This window comes from Lygodium microphyllum, chromosome 21, assembly GCF_053477565.2.
Source record: "Lygodium microphyllum isolate KBCC chromosome 21, Lygodium_microphyllum_v1.1.10, whole genome shotgun sequence".
Classification (NCBI taxonomy): domain Eukaryota; kingdom Viridiplantae; phylum Streptophyta; class Polypodiopsida; order Schizaeales; family Lygodiaceae; genus Lygodium; species Lygodium microphyllum.
The window spans coordinates 23787917-23812112 of record NC_141155.1 but is presented as its reverse complement, the minus strand read 5'-3'; the positions used below and the strand labels follow the sequence as shown (position 1 = coordinate 23812112).

At 40.2% G+C, this 24196-nt stretch overlaps 1 protein-coding gene across 1 annotated transcript in view; it reads left to right on the top strand.

Moving 5' to 3' along the window:
- The first annotated feature begins 8071 nt into the window (after positions 1 to 8071).
- Positions 8072 to 24196, top strand: part of LOC148017815 (vacuolar protein sorting-associated protein 60.2-like) — a 44307-nt gene continuing 28182 nt past the window's right edge. The window contains exon 1 of the mRNA XM_087661629.1: positions 8072 to 8238. The gene's annotated coding sequence lies outside the window, so the exon portion shown is untranslated. The remainder of the gene's footprint in view (positions 8239 to 24196) is intronic.

The following is a 24196-nucleotide window of genomic DNA, read 5'->3' as shown; positions in this document are numbered from 1 at the left end:
CCTTTATGGCCTTAAACAAGTACCTAGGGAATGACACCACAGGTTTGATGCTTTCGTGCATTCACAAGGATACACCCATAGTAATATGGATCCGTGTTTATATAGGAAGATGGCCCATGATGGCAGCCTTATGATTTTGGTACTCTATATGGATGACATGTTGATTGTTAGGAGCACTCATTGATGAGATGGATGCAATGAAAACTTGGCTCAAGAAAAAATTTGAGATTAAGGAAATGGGACAAGCCTCACACATTCTTGGTATATGCATTGCATGTGATTATTCTAAGGGGCTCCTTTACTTGTCATAGAAGGAGTACATCCAAAAGGTCCTTGAGTGGTTTCATATGCAAAATGTTAAGCCTATTGGCTATCCTTTACCTTCTCAATGAAGGTTAGTCATGCCAATTATATGCAATCTGATAAGCAAAAGGCTGAGATGGCTAATATCCCTTATGCATTTGTAGTGGGTAGTTTGATGTATTCCATGATAGCCACTCAACTTGACATAGCCTTTGCAATGGGAGTTATGGCACACTATATGGCTACACCTAGCACACGGCATTAGGATGCCATGAAGGGTATCATGAGATACCTTAAAGGCACAAAAGATATGTGTATATGTTATGGTGGTTAGGATATAGGAGTCATAGGGTTAACTAACTCTTATTATACAAGGCATGCGTACAGTAGGAAATCCACCTCTAGTTATATCTTCATCTTTGCTAGAGGTGCTATTTCTTGGATGTCCAAGGTGTAGAAATGCATGGCTACAAAGGAAAAGTACGTTGCAACAGTGAGGCTTGAAAGGAGGCCCTTTGGTTAGGTCATCTGGTGGTAGACTCTGGTATTCATGATGTGGTCCCAACACTGTGTTCAAGTTCTATCAGTGCTATTCAATTGGCCAAGAATCTAGTCTTCCATGCAAAGACAAAGAACATTGAGGTGTGTTACCACTTTATTAGAAAGGTCATTGAGGACAAGTCCATTGAGCTTATCTACTAACCAAAATCCAGTAGATTTGCTCACTAAAAGTCTCTCGGCTGAATATTTTACCTTCCTTAGAAAGATGATGGGTGTTGGATAAGATGATGTCTTTCCTCATCCTATTGTATTTTATGTATAATTGTACTTTGTCTTTTTTTTTTGTTCTCTCCTCACTAGATGTATATTCATCTTTAAGTGGGAGGTTGTTGGGGGTAAAGGCACATGTGCCTAGGCTGCCCATATATCCACTAGACTAATAGTACTTACATACCTGTACATTGCATGTGGTAGGAGCTCATCACTATTACTTCATTCTTGATTCTTTCAGTGACTAATGAATAAGGGAAGGTTGATTAGAAATTGTGAATGTTGGAGTTCCCACATCTTAAGTCTCTCTCTCTCTTGCTTTCTTGCTCCATCTGCCATAGCACACACCTCCATTGCTTCCGCTTGCTTGTGCTCCCACTCAAGCTTTTACCTTCAATGCAGATAGTAGAAAGTCCACCTTTATGTTTGTCTTTACCTTTGCTAGAGGTACTATCTCTTGGATGTCAAGGATGCAAAAAATGATATTATCTACTATTGAGGCTGAGTATATTATTGCCACTAAGACTTGCAAGGAGGCTCTATGGTTAGGCCATCCAGTTGTAGATCTTGATATGACTATGACTCTTACATTGCATTTAGATTTGATGAGTGCCATTTAGTTGGCCCATAATGCAGTTTTCCTCATGAAGACAAAGCACATTGAGGTGCACTATCACTTCATCAAGGAGGTGGTAAAAGATAAGTTGATTGAGCTTCTCAAGATCCCTACAGTTACAAATTCTATAGATCTACTCACTAAAAGTCTCCCAGTGGAATGTTATATCTTTCTTAGGAAGTTGATGGCCATAGGATGAGATGCCATCTTTCCTCATCCTTTTGTACTCTATGTACATGTTGCACTTCTCTCTCTCTCTCTCTCTCTCTCTCTCTCTCTCTCTCTCTCTCTCTCTCTCTCTCTTTTAAAACTCCTTATTTAGGCACATTCACCTTTAAGTGGGAGGTTGCTGGGGGTTGAAGGTTTCATGTACCTAAGCCATCTACATTTACTTGTATACAAGACTCACACATGTGTACACTCCAAGTGGTGTGCACCCATTACTATCACTTTATTCTTTTTCCTTTTAGTGGCAATAGAATAAGGGAAGCTAGATCACACATTGTGACTATTGAAGTTTCCACACATTGGTCTCTCTCTTGTTTTCTTGAACCTCCAAATCTCTTGCTTCCACTCATGTTTCCAGCTTTTGCTAGGTCACATATTGTGACTATTGAAGTTCCCACACATCAGTCTCTCTCTCTTTTGCTTGAACCTCCATAGCTCTTGCTCCCTTATTGCTTTCAATTATGCTTCCACCTTTCGCTCACCTTTCACTATGATTTATGTAACACTCGCTCATCCCATTTAGTCATACATCCTAGATCAATAATTTTTGTTTCAAGTTATTCATGGCAATGGTGTGTTAGCCACCTCATTCTTTTTAATGCACAAAAATCAACTCAAAACTAAAATAGAGATATTAAAATTGGCTTCTTTGATAACTTTTTCAAGTATTAAAATTTTGTGATAGCAGAGTCTACGATCAACAAATAGTGTTTCCAAATGGCAAGAATATGAGATACATGCAAAAATCTATCTAAAAGTTAATTGTTCTTACTTGATCATCATGTTTAATCTTTAATATTGTAGAGATTGAAGACTATAGCATTCAATTGTTGTAGGGGTCTTATTATAGGGGTTGAAGAATTTTCTCTAAGGAGATTATTTAAGAAATTAGAGAATTTCCATTGGTTGTTTAACTAGCTAGTTTGTGAATCTCTTGTGTTAATAGTAGAATGATTCTAAGGCAGTTGTTTCTATCTCCCATTCTTTTTCAATTGCAAAAGGTTTTCCTTTTCAATTGCTACTTTCGTTTGTTTTTAAAACTAATGAAGTCATAATAGTGTAGAGTATATAGATTATCTTCAATATGCTAGAAGCAACCCCTCTTCACATTACTTTTGTTTCTTTTATTTTACATGACCATCTTTCCAACAATTCAAGCAATCATCTTATTGTTGTAGTTAACTACACAGGTTGGTGCCACACTAGCATTGCCATGTCATCACACCAGCTCATTGAGCCATGACACCTCCCCCCACGAAACAAATAGGCATGTGTTAGCATGGATGTTTCTTTTTTGGAACTTGTAGATTTAGAAGATTGTGTGGTGGTGGGCAGACTTGGCTTTGTTCTCTTTGGCATGTTTGTTGAGGCACTTCCTACTCTATCTACTTGTGGCTACTCTTTGCTTCCAACATGTTGCTCTACTATCTCTATTATCATTGGGCTTTGTTCAACTAGTTGGCAACTTGTCTAATGTTGTTTTCCATGCTTTCTATTTACTTTTGTTTTTCTTTATGGCTAACACTTGTTGTTTGGTTGTTATTCATGGTTGTTGCAAGTTGTGGAGTCTTTGTCATCGTTGCCACTCCTTGTTCTAGATTTTGAGTTTTTTGTGCATGATTGTTGCTCTGATAGGGTTTGAAAAATGGCTTGATTGCGCATGATTGTTGCTAAAGAAGGGTTTGAAAAATGGCTTGATGTGTTGTACATGAGATGTTGTTGATGTCCCTTTTTATAAATGTCTTGCTTCATATGTGTATTGCCTGATTCTTTTTGTGATTTTGTAACCAATGGTGCATGAATGATTCTGAAAGGCCTTTTCCATTGTATGGGGAAATAGATGCTGACTATGTTGCCTTCTTTGTATTTCCTATGGTGGTGATGTTGATCATGTACTCTTTTTTGTCATTGTTTGTGCTTGTGATAGATTTTGATGTATGGCTAACCTTATCAATGGTTGTTTTTTTGATAGGGTGGGGTACCGTTTGACATCATTTGCATGTTTGGATTGAATCTTCGTGATCGCCAACTTTGGTGGGAAAACAAGATCAGTGCCAAATAGTGCTTTGAAGGGACTTATCATCATTGAAGCTTGTATTGAGATACAATATGCATGAGTCATACATAGTAGGATATAATCATACTTTTGGTGTAATGGATCAATGTATGCTACCAACATTTATTTTACAATTCTATTTAGTCTCTCTCTTATCCTGTTTGTTTGGGGATGATAAGATACTGTAAAAGCTTGTTTTATTCCCATGTTTTTTGCCAACACTACCATGACTTCACTTTTGAATTATTGGCCTTAATTTGAAAGTATTGTTCTTGGAGATGAATGTTGTAGGATGACTTTGTCTAGCATGAATTTTGCTATTGTTTTTGTTGAAATGTCTCGAATAGCATGTGTCTCATACCATCTTGTCACATATTTTGTTAGCACCACAATATACTTGTTTCTAGAAAGTGTCTCCAAGAATGGGCCAATGATATCTTAGCCCATGATTTCAAATGGTGCTATTTCTTTTATTGGTTGAAGCTTGCTACCATTTGTCGGTGGACTTTTGAATGCTTAACACATTCTGCAATCTGTAGTACATTGGGCTATCGTGCTACGTGCATTTGAGGCCAATAGTATTTCCTTCTTAGTTGAGCCGATAGTCCCAAATGTCCAAACATTGGATGTTTGTGGTAATAGTTCATGTATGTGCTTTGTAATGACTTTGGGATAAAAAATCATGGCTCTTTTTCCTCTTGGATGTAGTATAAGAGATTGTCTTGTATTTGAAATCTTTCTATGTTTATTGGATGACTACTATTTTTAATATTGAGTACCATGTCTTTGATCTTATCAACTTCTTGTTGCATTTTTGCTAGAGTGTTACCATTCATTGGGATTTGGCATACCTGGGTATGCATGTTTGGATTTCTTAGCAAGCAATTAACTATGACATTTTCTTTACTAAAATTTGGTCAATTTGTTGTCTTTTGCATTTCCTTTTTTAATTTGCTAGAATCTTTGTTCATGGTGTGGTGTCCATATTTACTTGTTTCCTTTCTTCAATAAATTCCTCAAAGGTCGTGTCTTTGCAGCTAAGTTGGGGATGAACCTTGTGGAAAAGGTTACTAATACCATAAATCTTTGCAGTCTTTTGGCTATTGTAGGTCTTGGAAACTGTTGGATTGCATTGATTTTGGTGGGGTCAATACTGATCCCTACTTGTTGAAATGATAAATCCCAAGAATTTTAAGCATATTGCTCCCAGTTTGCATTTGTGTGGTTGAAGTTGCAAATTGTACTTTTGAATCCTTTCCAACACCTCCTTGATATCTTGCTTATGCTTGTCCCAAGTTTCTTTGTGATTGAGTATGTCATCTAAATATATTGCCAATACCTTCTTATTTATGAGATCTTTGAATATCTTGTTTCCCATTCGTAAAAATGTGCTCCCAGCATCACTTAGCCAAAATGGCATCCTTGTAAATTGGTACAATCTTGTTGTTGTACAAAATGCTATTTTATGTGCATCCTTTGATGCTAGTAGTCTACCAATATCTAGAGGCAAGGTCCAATGATGTAAAATATATTGATCTACCCAATGTGTCCAAGAGGTCATGTAACCTTTGGAGTGGGTAGACATCATCTTGTGTAATTTTATTCAATGGCCTAAAACCAATGCAAAATCTATAAGTTCCATCGTCTTTTTTTACTAGGTGTGGTTTGAATGCCTAGTCACTTGATGAGGGTATTATTATGCCTTTACTAAACATGTATTTGATAGCTTCAATTATGCATTGATTTTCTTTAGAAGATCTTCTTCTCATGACCATTTTGATTATGATGGTCTTGATTTAATGACATATTAGGAGATTCACCTTATTAATGATGTTATGTGGCGCAAATAAGGCTTTGTATTATTGTATTATATATCTAATGTCTTGCGTTCTCTTATCTCGGTTTATCAGTGGGGTTTCGCCAATTAGTTGTGTGCATGTGATTGCATCTCTAGAGGCTAAAGTAGTTAATGTTATTGTATTGTGATTCATGTGTAGTGTTCATGTCTTGAAATCTAGTATTGCTTATGTGTTAATGAGCCAATCGAGGCCTAATACCATTTCAAAGACTTGGGATGGAAGTATGTAGAATGCATGTGTATTTTTTTAAAATTTAAAATTTCCATGTTGAGTGTTATGTTTTTCCTAGTTCTATTTAAACTTTTGTTATTTCCAAACAATATAGTGATGGGCTTTGTTTGAGTGCTTTGTGTGTCTAATGTGTTTGGTAATTTGTGACTTAGTGAGGATATTGTACTTATTGTATCTATTAGGGCTTTGATTTCTTTGTCTTATAGCTTCACTTTGATTGTGCATACTCTCCTTCTTGAAGGCTTTCGTTCCATTTGACATTGCGAATGTGTGGCCTTTGTCATCCATTCACTCAAATGTTTTTGGAAAGTGCTCTAAACTCTGCTAGTTCATATGTTATGACTTGTAAGTTTTGTGCTTGAGACCTTTGACATTTGTGGCAATATTTTCTAATGTGGCCGTAGTTGTTGCAATAGAAACATTTGGGTCTTGCCTTAGTTGTTATTGGCTAGTAATAATCTTATGTTGATATTCTATGTTTGGGCATTGGGAACATTGGGCATACTTTGTTGCTTCCAATGCATTATCTGGGCATTTTGGCCATCTATCTGCATAGGTGTTGGCAAATCATTTTGTATTTTTTATGCTAGTTGTTGGATTGTGCTTGAAGTTTCCATTTTGTTGTTTGCTTCAATCCTTTGGGCTATTTGTATTGCTTGATGGAAAGTGGTTAGTCCTTGGTCTCGAACCCTCCTCAAGACATCATGTATCAAACAGGGCCACAAAAGAATAGCTTCATCTCCTTTGACATTGTGGGATTTGCTCATAAGAGTGATTGGTTCACTTTTACTGCAAATTGCACCATCAGCTAATTGTGTTCTTGTTTGAAGTTGTCTACTTTTTGTGATGTTTGTGTGAGATTTTGCTATGCAAAATCTATGACTAATGCTTATTTCATCGTGCTCTAGCTTGCTTTGGTCCAAATTGGTTGTTACATGTACCACATAGCTGCTATGCCTTCCAACAAGGTACGGATCTCCAATAATTTTCGGTCATCACTCCAAGCATGGTAGCTAGATACATTCTCAAAGTGATCAATCCAACTTAAGACATCTTCAGTGAGTAAACCATTGAATGGTTTTGGGCACACTTTGGGATCCATTTTGTATCCTTGTGGTTGACTATGTGTCAACAAATTTGCTAATGCCTAATTAGTGTGATTAATTTGCAGCATTAGTGATGATATTGCATGGAATGTCAATTCCACAGTTTGTTGATGTGTGTCCTCAAAGAATTCAAGGTTCATTATTACATCTTCGAAGTGGGGTGAGGAAGGATTGGTGTGAGGTGATGTAGTTCCACTCATCTTGGTGCTTCAATCTTTGTTTTTTGTATGTCTACATTGATTTTTATGCTCCCAAAATGGTGAATATGCTGCAATTGATTTCTGTGCTGGACTATTTTTGTTCTTTGTAGGTGCTTTAGTGCATCAGAACTCAGTGACGGTTCTAGGATGATGAGATGGATTGGAGAATGTGTGAAGAGGAGTAGTCGGGGAATCTAAGAATGCACGAGAAAGAGCGGCTAGAGATGTAAAGTGGTATATGCAAGATAAGAAGAGGGCATTTGTTACGCTTGTCGTCTCCACCAATGCAGAGTACACAAATTATCTTCAATTTGCCAGAAGCGGCCCCTCTTCACATTGCTTTCATTTCTTTTATTTTGCATGGCCATCTTGCCAAGAATTTAGGTAGTCATTTGATTGTTGTAGTTAGCTACACAAGTTGGTGCCACGTTGGCATTGCCATGTCATCGTGCCACCTCATTGGGCCATGCCAATAGTAAATATATTTACTAAACCTAATTTCAAATTAAAAAAATTCATTTAATAAATATATTATGTACTATTAATAATAATATTAAAGGATTCTAGAGTTTGGGCAGGCTTATGATAAGTTTTGCTTATCACTTGTTTTTATTCATTGTTTTGAAACTTTTTTCTTCGTTTTGTTTTGTGAAAAAAATCAAAAATATAAAATGCGATGCCATTTCTCGCGTAGTCTTTACTCTCGTTGACATTCTACGGCTGTTCTGTTTGTGCCTGTGTTGCTGCTGCCTTTCTGTTTGCGTTTGCAGGGGGTACGATGAGACACACCTGAGAAGGCATCGAGCAAACATTTAGAAGTAATAATCTCTCAGACGACCTCCTACAACAAGATTGCTGATCTGCAATGGTATGTTGTTTCTCTTAGAGCTTTGTGCTGATCAACGATGCTTGTAATTTGATAATAGACAAAGGATATATATCATCCGACAGGGAGCAACATGCTCCTTGGTCTTCTTACGCTGCAACAATTGGTGATCACTCACAGAAACGGATTTCCAAGAGCTTCATTGAATCCGATCCGTGTCTCTACGAGAGACATGTCTTGCAAGAATTCGAGGAGAGGGAAGGGCAGGCTAACTAACCAGACCGAGAGGCCTTATAACCTGCTTGAGGATCTTAAGAGCGAAAAAAGCGGATGTTACATAAGGACAATTGCTGCAAATGAATTCATATGAACAAACAATAAACCAAGAAATTGGCATACATTATATATTCGGCCACTCTGCTGTAGATTTTACCTTCTTAAGATGAACACCCTGAGAAACCATACACCTTGGAGAATGAAATTTTCACCGAATTTTTGTTGTTGTTCTTTTTATTAAAGAATAGTCTATGCCATATGGTCACTTGGTCTAGAGAACCTTTCCAAGATGTTCTTTATGTTCATACTTTGTCTTGGAATAGATAGCCATATCATCAAAGAAAGTCATGTGTGCTTTAGAGGTTGTTGAAATATTTTGCTATCATTTGATTGAGAGTAGCCAGAGCCTTTGTGAGACTGAAAGCTAGCGCCAAATACTCATCTACCTCAAAAGTAGATCTGAAATCTTTATGATGGATATCATGCAATATGAAAATGCCCATTCTTCATATCAAATATGTTGACTACACAAGCTCCTTGAAGCTAATCCATGTATGGAGCTTATTCGATGGTCAATGGTGGTAAAACATGGTGGTTGCATGTGAGCTCTTGATTGGTGCTTGGCTTAGGAATGGAAGTTGCACCACTATTCTTGTGTCCTTGGATATCTAGTTGGAAGAAGCTTTGGTGGTTTAGGAGTGGAAGTCGCACCACCATTGTTGTGTCCTTGGATATGTGGTTGGAAGAAGCTTTGGTCATAGTCTTGGGTCATAAAAAGTGACCTAGTGCAAATGGACTAGGGCAATTTAGGGTAAGGGCATGCAATACCTATTTATAGGACTTAGGGCCATTGTGCACGTTGTTGTGTGATAACCACTCTTGGACTTAAGGCCCTTTCGTTGATGTGCCTATACATTGGGAGACATGGGTTGATATGGGACACCAACTCTTGGGATGTAGTCATGACTTGGTATATTGCTGGCCTTGGGCTTGAGGGTGATCTTGTTTGGCATTATGGTTTGGAGGCGAGTTTGATGTCAATTTCCTTCTTGTTTTGTATCGCGGGTGCAACTTATGCTGTGCCTCATGTGTAGGTTGGATCCTAGAGTGATGTTTCATTGGTGTCAAAGTATCAATTGGCTACCTGGTGAGAGACACAATTAGATGCACACAATCATTGTTCACTCATGGGACTAGGATGGTCCATAGACGAAGGATATGTTCTTATCGTGAATAGGGTGGTATAGAATGCTACTAGTGAGGGAAGTGTACATGGATGATATGTGTTGGAGGTGGTGGGAACTGTGAGATATATTTCTTGTTCAGTTCTTATGATTGGGATAAGTATAGGCTTGTTTTTGCATAAATCTTTTGGTGGTCTGTTAGTGATTCGATGCGAGGAGCTGCCATTTGGTAACCATGCTAGATTGTTGTCACCAAGTGGAAGGTGTAGTACACACAAATAAGCATTAAAGGTTTGAGTGATCATTCTGTGGCCATCGCAGATTGTTTACAACAATTAGGAATGCTCAGTACGATAGATAAGCATTAGAGGGTTTTTTATTAATCTTTAACATCATGGTGGTTTGAAGTTTAACATAATGGGTGTAGACAATAGACTCACCTCCCACCATAGAGCCAAACAGGGGATATGTTAGGATTCAATAGCACACACACACTCAACACACTCATAGTGAACAACAATAGAGAAAAGGATTGTTGGAAGGTCACATTGAGAATGATTATAAAAGTACAATCCATAAGGTATCAAAGTACCACAGCCATTGACTAGTGCTCACACGGGAAAAAAAACCCTTCTCCAAGTAGAAGGTAAAATGTACTTGTGGATAAAGGAGCATTCACACCAGAGCTATAAAGGAACACGATAAGTGTAATAAATCCCCTCAATTCCATGTTATTGGGCATACCCTCTTTGGCAACAATATGTGCCTTGTAGTGATCCATGCTACCATCGGATCTGCGCTTTAATTTGATAAACCCACTTTGTGCTTGTAGCACGCTTGCTAGTAGGCATGTTACATAGCTCCTATGTGTCATTTTTATGTATAGAGTCTAACTCTAATTGCATAGCTGTCATCCAACGCTCACCCTCCAAAGAATGTTGGAATTGTTGCATGTAGTAGCTACAAGTGCTTGTGCAACCAAGTTACATTGTGAATGGCTAGGGGCAAGTTACCATCAGATCTGCGTTTTAATTTGGTGAATCCACTACATGCCTATAGTACGCTTGCTAGTAGGCAAGTCACATAGCCCCCACGTGCCATTTTTATGTATAGAGTTCAACTCTGACTGCATAGTTGTCATCCAATGCTCATCCTCCAAAGCATCTTGGAATTGTTGCATGCAGTAACTACAATTTCTTGTGCAACCAAGTTACCATGTGCATGCAAGTGGCTACTCTAGCTCCTGCACTTCTCTTGTTTCAGCCTTGTGTCGATGTGTAGCCCTCAAATGCTGAAAATGCAGCCTTGGTAACATGCTAAAATCTCCTCTTCAAGTTTTCCCATGATCAATCAGCCCTTCATCGCTGCTTTGATATCATGTCAAACTGTAGCGAATGTGGAAGTGTATGACTAGACTGAAAGAAAAGGGCGTGGAGGGAAGAGAGAGAGAAAGAGATAGAAGAACATAGAAACCTGCAAAGAATGAATGCTGAATGTAAGGAGGCAGTTCTGTACAAAGGATCGTGAGAATATGTGAGCTAGACTCTCTTGACCTGCACACAAAAATTGGAATGACTATGACCGGGGGAGGTTGGGCAATAAATAGGTAGCCAAAAATGAATAAAATAATCGGGTTGGCCAGCCTAAAACTGGCTGACTGGCTGCAGGCTGGTTTGATTGCATAAAGTAAGGCATTAAATGCTGGGAAAAATGCTGTCTGCTGTCCACGTGCCACATGGCATCTGCCCCGTCTGCCCGAAATTGCTGTGATCATAGTGGTGATTTCTGCATACTGTATGACCTGATCAGGAAATGCAGGACATTGCCCTAAAATGCCTATACATTACCCTTGCCCATCCAAGGATGACCAAATCTCTAACACATAGGGACTGGCTCCTCCAAGTGAAGGGATTTTGTGTATGAGAGGTGAGAAGACTCCTATAGTAGACATCATACTTTGGTAATGGGAGATGTGACATAAGCCTCACAACCCATAATCCTTCCCAAGGATGCAAGAATTATTTCGAATCTCCTCCATCTAGTTGATGTCATTCTTCATTGTAGGGGAATTTGTGATAGAGAGATGTTGTAGCTTCAACTTGAGGATCATCCAATGCTTGAATGCTTGAATTTGGTAAAGAATGCCAATTTGGTCTAGATCTCTATGGTAGTGCATATGTGCTTTACATGCATGAGCATGGAATCTGTAAAACTCAAAAAGAGAAAAGAGCAGGCTTTGGTATTGAGCTGATCCTATAAAGCTACCAAATTCGCGGCCACTTCGACCTCGGGATCCAAGGTAGATTGGTGATAAGGGACTATGATGGATTCCCACAAGTCAAAAGTGTCGAGGATGCACTCAACTTTGCATAACCGGAGTGGGTAATTGGTCCTATCTAGCTTTTCGGAGGCAAGGAGAGAGGGTAGGATGGGCATGTGAATAGGTGGTTCCATAATTGTCAATCTTGGACTTGTGGCCATGGAAGAGGAATAGGGATAGAATGGTATGAAAGTGGTTAGGAGTTGGCTTGATCGTAGTACGTCCCATGATCCATGTCACGATCGCTATCACGATATTGACGGTCTTTGTGACAATCCTTATGGTGTCTTGAGGAAATGTATTTTTGCAAGCCTCACTTAATATGTGGATTAATTTTTAATTACATATTTAAGTAAATGTTGCATGTGTGAGGTGCAATTGAGGTTAGTGTAAATTAATGAGCCTGGGTCTTGAGGAAATCAATGGATGTCAAAGGAAAAAGTTGCAATTAGTTATGTTCCATAGATACTATGTGGTATTTGTTGCCAGCTATTGTCCTAAGTCATTCATTTAGCCATAAGTGTTAGGTGGTGACTCTAGAGATGTGGTGTTTAGTAGTACTTAATGCTGAATTGATGGTCAAAATTGGCACAGGGCATACTTGGGAGATCCCATGGGCAAACGTCTTCTGATGGTAAAGAGACATAAGCTTCTTCCACACCTCCACTGCAATCTTCAATGTGCAAACATGAACCAAGATAGAATCTTGTAAACTCATAAAGAGGAAGGATCGGGCATAAGAGTTGAGCTGATCCCAAAGGGTTGCACGATACATTGATGACCCAAGGGTAGGGTCCTCCACGAGCTGGGGAACAGGGGGAGAAATAAACTTCCAAAGGTGAAGGTATCGAGAACACACTCCATCTTACACGACATTGGCCTAGCCAATTTAATTATTGGTTAGTGAAATTAATTTTCTGAGCACTAGAATAATTACTAAATTATTTTTAAAAAATTATTTTAAAAAAATTAATATATTAAAAATTAATTTATTCAAAGAAATTGAAGAAATTGTACTTTGTAGTCTGAATTTTTGTAGAAATGTTGCCTCAGGACGTGTGTCAATAATAACCAGTAGCTAGAATTCACTTCATGATGCATGCCGGAGTCAAAAAACTGAAAAGCCACAAATTTCTTACACCAATGTCAAAGAAATTGCGCAATGTTGGCAATTTTGGTGGAAATTTATGCTCGAAAACTTGAATCAGGCAAAAGTCCCAACTTTTCTTGAAGAAAATTGGGAAAATTTTAGAAAATGAATAAGTTGGCAGAAAATCCTCAATTTTCTTTGCACAGAGTGTGATAAATTAAAAATTTCTTCAAAATTGGGTATGAGACAAGCAAATGAATGAGAAATTGTAGAAAAATTTTAAAACCCCCCTTAGGCACTATGTTTGGTACGCATATGGTATGGTTTATTATCAACAACTTTGAAACTGTACATTTGCATCAGCTAATGATCATTAGGGGCTGATTATTGAATGTTGGTTTCCAATGTGTGGTCATTATTTTTAGTGGTATTCAGCCGATTTTATGGAGAGCAGCATATGTTATGATGCCATTGATGTTTCAGCCATGGTTTATGCTATACTATGGTTTAGTTTTGTCAGATTAGTTGAGCTCATGATTAATGGATCCATTGCATGATAATTTGGCAATGTTTTTTGAGATTCTTTGTACGTCTTATGTTATTCTATGTTGACTGGTAATTTTCAGCATGTGTTGGGCATATAGGATGGTTGAACAGCAATGCGCGATGTTGTGTTGACTATGATGCCTTGTGGAAATTGCAATGCAATACTTTGCTTTTGATGTATCTGGCAGTGGAATCGAGTACAATTGCAAGGATTTTAAGGGGGAGGATTGTCATGAGGACATGTATTTTTGCAAGTCTCACTTTATCAAGATAACATGTATACTTTGATACCATCTCAAAATGTGCGACGATGTAGAGAGACAATAGGGTTTGTGGGGAGAAACATACAGTGTGTATGGCAAACATTGAGAGAGAAGAAAAACTCAAAAACACAAGAAGAACACGGTGATGATGCACTAAATCATGCTATGAGAAGAAAAGCTGATACAGAGGAGCCAAAGCTCAAAAGATGATTGGAATATCTTGTCTAATTCACGCGGCAACACTTGTGATAATCTACACAGTGCAGGGAGCAAAATGCAATTCTTCGGGCAATGGGCTATCAAAGTAATCATTGGAAGGTGAAGGGCAATCGTTGAGGAAGTGAACCACAGTCCTCTAATATCGTCGAAGATGAAGAAGATGATCCCTAGCTATCAAGGGAGCGAACCGTAGTCCTAATATGTTGGGGAGTTGAGCTAGGCTTCAAACACAAATGCTAGAGCCTGGAATGTTGAAAATGCAAACAGTAGACTGCTGATGCCTATGTGGGAAATATTGCTAGATGTGGAGGTTATGCCTGATGATGGCAAACGTAGATTGTAGGGCCTCCTTTGTGCAAAACACAATATAGATGATGATGCCGGCAGGTGGAGATTGTTGCGCCAAGTGGAGAAGACCCAAAATACAAGCAGAGTGATATCACTTGGTGAAGAGAAGTTGCCAGTTATTAGATAATGATGCCAGTAGGGTGAAGACTCAAAACATAGCCCGAAAGGTAATGGGAACAGAGTGCCAGAAGGAGAAGGGGAAGGGTGGTGACCACAAACTACAGAGTGTCAGAGTGATGGAGGAAGAGAAGTGAAGAATGACTGTAGTGATGTATGAATGAATGAAGTGACTGCCTATTTATAGGCATAAGTTGTCTAGGGTGATGCACCATTGTGTGGGAGTCCAATGAAAAAGTGACCAAAATGTGGACACAACCCTTTTTGGGGTTGAGGAAGAAAGAGGAGCGAAGAGAGATACGATGAAGATGTAGAGGATCTTGGAGATCCAAGATTTTCACTTAAAAGGTAACCTATAGTAAGGAATAGTAGATGGGATGAACTGTAGAACCTGACTCCACCTCGGGAGAGAAGCCACTAGCTCCGGAACTCCAAGCTGGAAGGAATTCAAAGGTCTTGTCACCAAGTCATAGCTAAACCTCCAAGGCTTCGATCTAGGCGGTCTTTAAAGATCTTGGGTATCAGTAGGAGAAATGAGTGCTCGAAGATAGTCATTTCCAAAGAGTAAATAGTGTGGAAGAACTTCATGATGAGTAGGTGTCCCCCTCTGAGGGTGAAGGTGCAAGGGCCCCCTCTGAAGCCAAAGAAGTAGAAGTCCCCTCCAAGGGCAAAGAGAGTACATCCCCCTTTGAATCCCTCTCTCTCTCTCTCTCTCTCTCTCTCTCTCTCGGGAATCTAAAAACTCATGGATAACGGACTTCGAATCATTGATGAGAAAGGAAGTGCCGTCAATCATGTCAAAGAAGGTATTTGGGGTGGCAAAGATGTTGAAGTACTCCCAGAGGTGGTCTCTCGAACCTGAGTAGTTGAGGGTGGGGAAAGGTGAGGCTCATGTGGAGCCAAGGGTGGACAATTGCCGTTGTCTCTCTCAACGGAGTGGATTGTAGAGCTGAAGTAATGGAAGGTGTCGAATAGCCATTGTCTCGTGAAGGAGGAATTTTTGAGGGGACGGTATTCAACAATCACTATCTCTTGGTGAAGCGGACTACAGAACCATGGGTTGTTGAGGAGGCATTCCCAAAACCCTAGAAGTAGTAGAAGCAACCTCCATAGTGCCAGAGTGAAGCAATGCGGAAGAGAGAAGAGAGAGAGAGAAAGAGACAGTGAAACACAGAAAATTTGCAATGAAGAATGCTGTATAAGGATGTAGAATTATCCATGGGTGCAGAGAGAAGATCTGTGTATGTCTCTGCCTTGAGGACCTCGATCTCTGTCAGCCCCAAGTGCTGTCTCCGTCACTAGCAGGCTGAAATCTGTCAGATACAAGTAAGGAAGTCTGCTGGAAACTCAGCCTTAAAAAGGCTGAAAAGAATGCCTGAAAAATGCCCAAAATAGGCAGGTCGGCTGTATTTAATGTAATTGACTGTAGTCAGATAGTCTGATTGCTGCCACGTGGCATTGCTAACATGGTAGGAGATGGCTCTCAACACCCCCTCTCAGATCCTGGACAAGATAGACTGAGGGATGTGGAATGTCGATGAAGTAAAGCTTGAGGAAGTGCCTTCGTAAACAAGTCTGCAAGATTGTCTTCATTCTTATAGTATGCCACATCAATGGTCGCATCCAGAAGCTTCTCCTTGATGAAGTGATAATAGATCTCTATGTGCTTCATTCGGGCATGGAATACGGAATCCGTGCCAAGGCAATGCAACTCTCATTGTTGCACTGCAAGATAGTAGAACGAGTCTCGGGGCAGCCAAGCTCCTTCAACAACTGCCGAAGCCACACAGCCTCACATGTGGTAGAAGAGGCAACTCGATACTTTGCCTCAGTCGAAGATCGGGCTATTGTGGGCTGCTTCTTGCTACTCCAAGAGATAGCACCAACACCCAAGGTAAAATAATAACCTGTAGTAGACCGTGTGTGATCCACATCACCAGCCCAATCTGAATCACTCCAACATGCAAAAACAAGATCAAAAGCACTTGTACCTGCTGGATAATGAATCCCTAAGTCGGAGGTCCCCCTCAGATACCATAGTATCCTCTGAGCAGCCTGCCAATGCACCTGCCGAGGTGCACTCATGAACCCAACCAAAAGACCTATAGCAAAACATAGATCAACCCGTGTGTTGAGGAGCCAAATCAATGAGCCAATCAGCCCTGACAGTAGCGAGTAGCATCCACCAAAGGAGAATTTGCGTGTGAAGTGGCCTTCCAGTTCGGATCCATAGGAGTGGAAATGGACCGACAATCCTCCATCTCTCAAAAGTCACCAAGAGCTCTTGTACATATCTCTGCTGAGAGATGAAAATCCCCCTTTGAGACTGATAAATCTCATGGCCCAAAAAGAAATGGAGAAGTCCTAAATCTGTCATCTCGAACTTCGGGTGTAGGGCTGCCTTCGTTTCTTCGACCTTCTGGGTATGAACACCTGCAATAATCAAATCATCAACATACAAAACAGACAACACATGACCTCCCTCGGAAGTGTGCACATAAAGCTGCGGATCGGCCCTAGAATGCCGATATCCCAACTTGGCCTCTGGAGAAACGAGTCACGTGGAGCTTGCTTTAGGCCATACAAGGCCTTCTTTAACCTGTAAACCTGCCCATCTGAGAAACCAAAACTAGGAGGCTGCTCTACATAGATCTCCTTCAAATCACCATTCAAGAAGGCCGACTTCACATCCAAATGAAAAATAGGCCATCTCCTATGATTAACCAAGGCAAGAACAACACGAATAGTCGCCATGTGAGCTGTAGGGGGAAAAGTATCATAGAAGTCAACACCTAGGCGAGTCTTGTGCTTGTCCATAGAGCCATCACTATGGTACTTGGTCTTGAAGACCCATTTGACACCAATCACCTTCTTATGAGAGGGACGAGGCACAAGGAACCAAGTGCCATTCTGCTCAATAGCCTCCAACTCTGCTTCATCGCTTTTTGCCAATGATCAGACTGTAAAGCCTCCTTCATTGATGTAGGCTCTCTATCGTGCATAACACGGGACATCAAACAGTAGTTAGAGCAAACAAGCTCCGCAGAATGTGCATGGTGCCTCCGTGACCTCTATGGTCCATCCTGTAGTTCCCACTCCTTAGGAATCCCCTCGATCCTTGAATCACGGAGTGTGTCACATGCCCAACGAGGAGGAGGCGGGATCTCTCCTCGGCGCTCCCTATCTACTAAAGACTCGGGTACATCCACCGGCGGGATCTCCATTAGGGTGGCCAGTGGAAGAGAAGTCTCAGAATCTGAAGAACAATCTCCATCGAGAGGCTCTGGCTCCAACGAAACTCTCTCGGGAGCCCAACTCTCCCCTGGATCTCCAAGTATGAGATGCTCCTCACCCCCCTCTATGGCCGGAACTTCCACGAATTGCACATCTCAGATTGTGTAGACATCCTGCTTTACGGGATCATACAAGTGATAACCTTGGGACTGGGAGATGTAGCCAACAAAGACCTGTCGTTGGGAAGCCGCCTCAAACTTGTCACGTTGCGTCTTTGGGATGTGCACATAGGCGTCACGCCCAAAGATCCTGAAATAAGAGACATCAGGCTTAGTCCCAAAGTAAGCCTCAAAAGGTGTCATCTTGTCAACGGCTGAAGTGGGAGATCGATTTAGGATGTGGACTACTGTAGCCATTGCCTCAGCCCACAGAAACTGAGGTGTTTGTCGGTGCTCCATTATGGTGCACGCCATCTCGATCACACTTCGGTTCTTCCGCTCCAAAATGTCATTCTCTTGAGGAGTGTTGGTATTAGCAAACGGTTGGTGAATGCCCCTATCTGCACAAAAACGAGCAAATTCATTAGAAACAAATTCACCACCCTTGTTTGATTGCAAGGTCTTCAATCGCTGGCCGGCTCGATTGGTTCTCCTCGAAGAGAAGCCAATCCTTGGAGTGGGAAAAAGCCTTCGACTTTAGCGTCAAGTAGGCCCATGTCACCTTGCTGTACTCATCTACGATCAACATGAAGTACAAGCTCCCCTTTAGGGACTCATTCCTCATCAGGCCACAAAGATTCATAGATACAAGCTCCACAGGTGAAGTAGACCGCCTCGAAGCTTTGTTGGGAATCGCATCCCTATGTTGCTTCCCACGAATGTAGGAGACACATGGTTGCTGGTTGACCACTGTGTCCGGCAAACCTCAAACAAGCGATCCCTGTAACGCCTTCCGAAGGTACTCATAGTTTATATGGCCAAACCGAGCATGCCATGTAGAGTTCCAAAGATACGAGAGATCCCCTCGTTCACCACCCAGCCTCGCTTAGGAAGATGCTTGAAGGAACCAAACAATTCCAGTCCAACACGTCTTTCCTTGCCAGCCGTTAATATCAAGTAAGTTATACTAAATTAACTCACTTTCTTCCTAAGCTCCCCTGAACACTGTAGGGGCGCCCAAGGCCCCCCCGGACGGTCATCTCTCGTGTTGTTTTCCCTAATGTTACATTCATTAACGTGACATTTCCTCCCCCTTAAGAATCGGTTTCGTCCTCGAAAACGATACTTGGAAGGTCTAACTGTAAATTGGGAAACCTTTTTCTTAAAGTATTTACTCGCTCCCATGTTGAGCTTTCTTCTGAACAATCTCTCCATTTTACTAGACATTCTTGATAAATAGTATGCCTTGCTCGTCTATTACGAACATTTAAAATTCTTTCTGGTTCATGTGGAATAGATTGGTCACTGAATAGCTCCCCAATCTTATTATTTAAGACTAGATTATCCATATCACCCAGCTTCTTTCTCAATTTGCTTACATGGAAAACTGGATGTGTTTTACTACCAATAGGTAGTTGGAGCTTGTAAGCCTGTTCCCCCACCCTCTTAAGTATTGTGAAAGGGCCACAATACCTGGGTGAAAGCTTTGGATATTGTCCTGTTTTCATGGTTTTAGTTTGTCTAGGCACTTTAAGATAGACCAATTCCCCTTCTTCAAAGGAGATGTCTCTTTGGTGAGGATCCGCATAAGCTCTAGCTCGATCTTGAGCCTTCTTAATATTTTCTTGAGCAAATTTTAACATACTATTCATATCCTCCAAAAAATCCTTTGCTGCCTGAATCTTTTCCTTATGCAGTCCTATTGCATGAGGAGCTTTGGGCTGAAACCCATACATTAGCATAAATGGACTATATCCAGTGGAAGAGTGCTTGGCACTATTACATACAAACTCTGCTATCGGTAAATACTCTTCCCAATTAGTTTGCCTTTTACTTACATATGCTCTCAACATATCTTCAAGGATTTGGTTAACCCTTTCAGTTTGCCTATCAGTTTGCGGATGCTCCGCCGTACTCATGCTGAGTTTAGTATCCAACTTCCTAAATATTGCATGCCAAAATTGACTATCAAATTCTCTATCCCGATCAGAAACTATATTTGTCATAAGGCCATACAATCGGTATATGTTCTCTATGAACAATCTAGCAAATTCTGGTGTTTTAACATCAGTAGAAGTTGGAATAAACCTAGCCATTTTGGTTAACCTGTCCACAAACACCCACATAGAGTCGTGCCCCCTCTGTGTCATGGGCAATGCGACAGTAAGGTCCATAGAGATACTCTCCCATTTTTCCCGAAGGAATCTCTAATGGGTGGAGAAGTCCTCCCATTTTCAATCTTTCAGCTTTATTAACCTAGCACTTATTACATTTGACTACATAGTCAAGGACGTCCTTATTCATTCCAGGCCAATAAAACTGCCTTTTAATAAGACTATAAATCATATTAACTCCTGGATGTCCCGCACTAGGGGTATCATGACACTCAAAGAGTAACTGGCGCCTTATTTCTTCATCTTTCGGGATGCATACCCTACCCTTGTAGAGTAAATAACCATTATCAATGGTCAACAAGGAAATGGAGCATCAAGGGTTGCTCAAATGGGATTCAAGTGAAAAGTCTTATTAACTCTTGGATGTCCCGCACTAAGGGTATCATGACACTTAAAGAGTAACTGGTGCCTTATTTCTTCATCTTTCGGGACGCATACCCTATCCTTATAGAGTAAATAATCATTATCAATGGTAAAATTCTTCCACTTGAATCCCATTTGAGCAACCCCTGATGCTCCATTTCCTTGTTGAACATTCTCAAATGTTCCTTCCTCAGTGGAGGTCCTTCCATTTGGATCCCCATTTTCTATTACTTCCCATATGTTGGAATATGCCAGATCAACCTGGCATTTCCCTTTTAAGGATTCAAGTAAATCGGAAGTGAACTGAGTAAAACTCAATTCATTTATGATGGGCATTCTGCTGAGCGTATCAACCACTATATTGTACTTTCCTTCTCTATACCTTATCTCATAGTCGAACTCTTGGAGGAGTTTGGCCCATCTAGCTTTATACCCTTGTAGATCGTGTTGGTCATTAAGCCACTTAATGCTTTCATGATCGGACAAGATCAAAAGTTTGGCACCGTATAGATAGTGCCTCCATTTCTTCATTGCATGTACTATTGCATACAGCTCCCTCTCACAAACGGAATAATTCCGTTTTTCACGGTCTAATTTCTTTCTTTCAAAAGCAACCGGTCGACCTTCTTGTAATAAGACCGCGCCTATTGCCTTGGTTTATTGGGATCCACAATTAATAGTACTGGAGCTGTAGCAATATCTACCTTAAGTTTTTCAAAACTTTCATTTTGGTCTGTTCCCCAATTAAAGCCCTTCCCTTTCCCTTTAAGTTGTTCGTCATTGGAATAGCTATCTTGGCATAATCATGAATGAATTTATGATAAAATCCAGATAAACCTAGGAAGATCTGCAGCTCTTCCAAGTTCCTTGGAGATGGCCATTCAATAATTGCCCTTACTTTTTCTGGGTTCATCTTGATTCCCTCTTTCGAGATAAAATGCCCCAAATATTTGACCTCTTGTGCGAAGAATTCACATTTAGTTTTCTTCGCATAAAGGGAATGGATTCTTAGCAATTGGAATACTAATCGTAAGTGTTCCAAATGTTCTTCTCTTGATTTACTAAAGATCAAGATATCATCCAAGAAGACTACTACAAAGCGTCCTAGATAGGGCCGTAACACACTATTCATCAGCTTCATAAAAGTAGCTAGTGCATTAGTGAGACCAAAAGGCATCACCGAAAAATCATAATGCCCGTATGTAGTACGAAATGCTGTTTTAGGAACATTCTGGGCCTTAATTCTTACTTGGTGATAGCTTAATCTTAAGTCAATCTTTGTGAAGAATTTTGCCCCTTGTATTGATCAAAGAGATCTTCCATTCTGGGCATAGGAAATTTATTCTTCACAGTCATCTTATTAAGTGTTCTATAATCAACACAAAGTCGCATAGAACCATCTTTTTTCTTCACCAATAAAATTGGCGAAGCCCAAGGTGAATTACTGGGTTGTATAAACCCCTTATCAAGGTAATCCTTGATTTGTCTTTCGACTTCTTGGTGTTGTGTTTCACTTAGCCTGTAAGGTGGTTTAGAAACGGGGTGTGTATCTCTATCTATGTCAATTGGGTGATTTAGATCACCCCTATTTGGTGGAAGGCCAGTAGGTAAATCAGATGGAAACACATCTTTAAATTCATCTAACAATCCACTTAATTCATTATTTACATTCAACTCAAGCATAAGAAAATTGCTGCTTTTATATTACAAGAATTTAAAGTGTCATGTACAGGGAGAGACCAAAACATGTATACCTCACAAGCTTCGTTCTTCACCAACTTTTGTATTTCAAGGGAACACACCAAAGGATTATTAGATACTTCATGTTCATCTTGAATCACAAAAGTCTTACCATCCCTTTCAAATTCTAGTGTATTATGATGATAACTATGCTTTAAGGATGGTTCCAGTCCCCATAGCCACTCCCTCCCTAAAGCAATATCGGCCCTTTCCATATTCATAATTTGGAAATCAAGCTTATCTTTATATGCTTGAATCTCGATTTCCAAATTGGATACCATTGTATCCCATATTTTATTATCCTGACCTTGCATCATACGAACAACATATTGATGCTCACTCTTTTGTTGGGGAAGTTTCAACTTTTTGACAAGTGCATAACTTATAAAGTTGTGGGTGGCAGAGTCATCAATTATGACTCTAACCCTCTTCCCACCTAACTAAATCATGTGGCCCGAAGGTAAGTTGCCACATAGAAGTTGACATACAACACCTGTGTTGTACATCCTTGTGCAAGACCTCTAAAGATTTATACTTTTATGCCCCTTTGATTCCAGGGTCTGCACTACATGGATTTGTTTCTCTTTTCCCTTGCCCTTGTCCTTATCCTTTCCTTTATCTTCTCCCTTTTTCCTTTGAGGGCAATTCCAAGCAGCATGGTTAGGAGATAAACAATTGAAACACAACCTTTCTTTTTTGGCCTTATCAAAGTCATCTTGACTTAGCTTCGGCCGTACGTATTGTTTCTTTTCAAAGGGTTGTTTCTTACCCTTAAGGAATGGCATTTTCCTTTTGGATTTACCTACAAATTTTGAGGTCTCAAATTCCTTAGTCTTGGGCTCTGTGTCGGTGAGACTAGTGAGTGCACGTGGACGCGTATTATCTTTATTGATTTATGCAAAATTAATTGCCCCTTCAAGCGTCTTAGGTGAACTCCTTTTCACTTCCTTTTTATAGGCCTTATCTAGTCCCCCTATGAATCCTCTTGTCTTTTGAAATTCATCTATTCCTTCCAATTTGAGGATTATCTCACTATACTCCTTGAGATATGTCAGCAAAGGTCTTCCCTTTTGTTTGACAAAATCCCAATCTTCCCAATTTCTTTCCATTTCATTCTTAGGAAGGAATTCTTTTAAAAAGACCGATTCAAATTGATCCCAAGTTTCATGTATTTTATTTGCATCCTTTACAAATTTTGGAGGAAATTAAAGATAGTATCTTTGTTTCTATCTTTTTCCTCCCCATGAAACTGAGGGGGTTTCATAATGAAATCTTTTAACACTGGGTTATCCCTCAGCTTTGGTGGGGTTCCCTAGGGTCTCGCATAGTCACATCTAGATCTTTCGATGAAGATGTCTGAGGTCTCTACCTTACCTTTATCCCTTTCTAGTAATAAGGCTAATTGGAATTTTATTTCGGTGAGTGCTTGAGTTAGCAACTCCATTTGAACCCCCTGTGCTTGCACACGAGCAATTAAATCATCAAATTGCTCTCGTGTAGCAAAAAATTCTTCCCAATGTTCTTCTTGTATTTCAGTTTCATGGGGATCCACCATAGGGTGGTCTCCAGAACTAGAGCCTTCCGTTGCCCTCTCTCTCTCTTTTCCCTCCATCTATACACTGGAATTGGAAAGAAAATATAAGAAATTTAGATATAAAGGTGGAACACTTTCTTGTATTTTGTCTGCCTGATTTTTGTTTATAGCGCACTGGAAATTCCTGAAATTCGATGCGGTGTCCAAGGCTGTAAAAACTTCCACGGAAAGCCAGATGGAAATTCTCCTTCTTCCTAGTTGCAAAATCGCAAACGCCTGTGTGGATTGACTACTCCCAACCGGGTAGACGTTTTACTCCCGCGATGTGGAGTCTCAGCTGCAATGAGAATATCCCCCTTTTCACCATGTCGGAAGAATAACCCTTTCGGGTCTGCAAGTTATGAGAGAATTTACAGGTGGCGGATATCACCAGC